This window comes from Mastomys coucha, unplaced genomic scaffold (assembly GCF_008632895.1).
Source record: "Mastomys coucha isolate ucsf_1 unplaced genomic scaffold, UCSF_Mcou_1 pScaffold5, whole genome shotgun sequence".
Classification (NCBI taxonomy): Eukaryota; Metazoa; Chordata; class Mammalia; order Rodentia; family Muridae; genus Mastomys; species Mastomys coucha.
In genome coordinates, this window is record NW_022196911.1 from 10,946,695 (window position 1) to 10,949,173 (window position 2,479).

Below are 2,479 nucleotides of genomic sequence, written 5' to 3' on the forward strand. Positions count from 1 at the left end.
GGGAGAGAGAAAAAGGCAGGAGCCTATGGATGAGTCCCTGGCAAGGTGAGTGGCTCCAAAGGCCGTATATGCACTTGCTGTACAGCCCTGGACCGCTTCCACTAGCCACTAAACTGTTCCTAGGCAACCAACCCTCTCACCTCTCAAATATGGCTACTCATGCCTCCCTACGTGTTGGGGGAGTGCTGAAGGACATAAACCAGGTAAGAATTTTAACCTCAGGTATGCAACTAGCACATGACACTTCTCTTTGAGAGCCTACACATGTGCTGTTGTTGGGGTTAGGAACTCTAAAAGTGTTAAAGTCTTTACTCTGATGGCAAACAAACTGACCCACAGATCTGACATGGCATGTGAGAACGAACTAAAAATTTAACAAACAATAGAGGTGGCATATGGGAGCTGGAGTGGGGCTTTTGGGCAGCTAAGGAAGACTTTCCAAGGGGACATCAAGCCCAGAGCCCTGCCGATGCCAAGCCTGTGCAGAGGTCAAGGCGGATTCCAGGGACATGAGGAGTCCATTTAGTGAGCTTGGGCCAGCCGCATGCAGGGGACTACATCTCTTGGGGCCTAACCAATCTTGGTAAACTCTTTGGATATTTTTTTCTTTACCTGAGAAATCAGGGAAAACTAAGCAGGAGAAGAGATCCACATGTACTTGAAAATGCACTAAATGGCAACTATTTCCAAATGATGGGTCCACCAGGGATTAAGCCATGGTGAATGAACATTGCCTGACAGTGTTATTTCTGGTTCAACTACATTATAAAAAGTGGTTGGACTTATGGGTCAAAAAAGATGGAACACTGTCATGAATTCAAAAGATTTAATGAATAGGGTCAGTGAAATGGGGAGAGGCCATTCTGGTATAAAATATACATGGACTCAAGCAGCAGACAGGACTCATTAGCTATAGTGCTGGGTAAATTATTCTGTTTACCTCTTCCTCTTCAGGGGTTTCTTCTCATGTAAACTTGGGGATGCCAGTACTGCCTAAGGCGAGGGACTGTTCTGATTGAGCTGTAGAGGCAGAACAGTTAGTACAGGGCCTTTAAGTGTACCAACTTACAAAGGAATTTCTCTTGCACAAGCACAGACAATGTATAATAATTCAGTGACAATTTTTTTTTTTTCCGAGACAGGGTTTCTCTGTGTAGCCCTAGCTGTCCTGGAACTCACTCTGTAGACCAGGCTGGCCTCGAACTCAGAAATCTGCCTGCCTCTGCCTCCCAAGTACTGGGATTAAAGATGTGTGCCACCACAGCCCTGTGACGAAATATTTTTTAATGAAATACAAGAAACAAACTCCTCATTTTTCTAAGTTCTGAAGAAACATTTAGAAAACACAGTAACAGCTTTTTGATCAAATTATTCTATGATTTCACATTTATTGTTTAAAGAGATAACTCGGTGAATTATCTATAGTACTAAGAACTACTATAGCCATTGCTGGAAAATTCAAATTATTTCAATTACATGTTAACTTTGTCCATCATTTGCTCTATAAAAGTAGTTTATTAAACAACTAGAAAACCAAAACCCAAACCAACCCAAACTGTGGTCTTCAAATGAAATCGCCAGAAGCTACTGGCCATGAAAAGAGTAAAATTGCTTTAAATACCTCTGGTACCACACAAACTCCGAAATGCTCTTTAGAATTCGCGTAAAGCAAAGTTAAAGGAAAAACAAAAAACAAAAAAGCAATCCAACAGCCCTGCTTTACTCTCACATTTAAAATACAGTGAGATGATTCAGAGAAAATTATAGCCAGGGCCAGCTCTCAAAATGGTTAATTTGACAATCTTGTCTACATTTTAATGGAGCACGTTATAGAGAAATTGCAACAAAACAGGGATGATGCAGATTTAATGACTGACAGCTTTCTATAAATCACAGGGACTTCATTGCTGCAATTCAGAACACGGTTTCTGAAACAAATGTAACCGGCAGAAAACACTCGCCACAGAAAGCCCCTTTCCTGGCCGCTGCAGCCCTTCATTTCTTTCTTTTTGTCAAGTAGGTAGAAATAGGTGTTGACTACTTTGTTTTTCTTCCGAATGTGTACTCCTCACACAGGCTCCCTCCCTTCTGCTGGGCCCGCGCCACCAGGGACTGTAACCTGCGGTGGGGATAACGGAACCGCGCGTCACGCCGCGTGGACAGGAGCCCGCCCACCCGCCCGCCCGTGGGTGCGCACGCGTGTGCCGCTCCGCCCACGGTCCGGGGCCGCCTCGCAGCACGCGGCGACGCGAGGCCCGTCGCGCGTGGCGCTGGCTCCAGGGGAAACCTCACTGGAGTCCCTACCGCCGGAGACACACTGCGGTGTGGGCGCCCACGCCAACTCAGTCCGCTGCCTGCCACCTAGCACCGCAAGCGATCCGACGGCCGGGTCCCCCCGCCCCGCGAGGGTGGGTGCCGCGCCAGAACCGTTCTGGCCGGCTCTCTTCGTCCGCAGGCCATCTTCCTCTCTTCCCCCCCC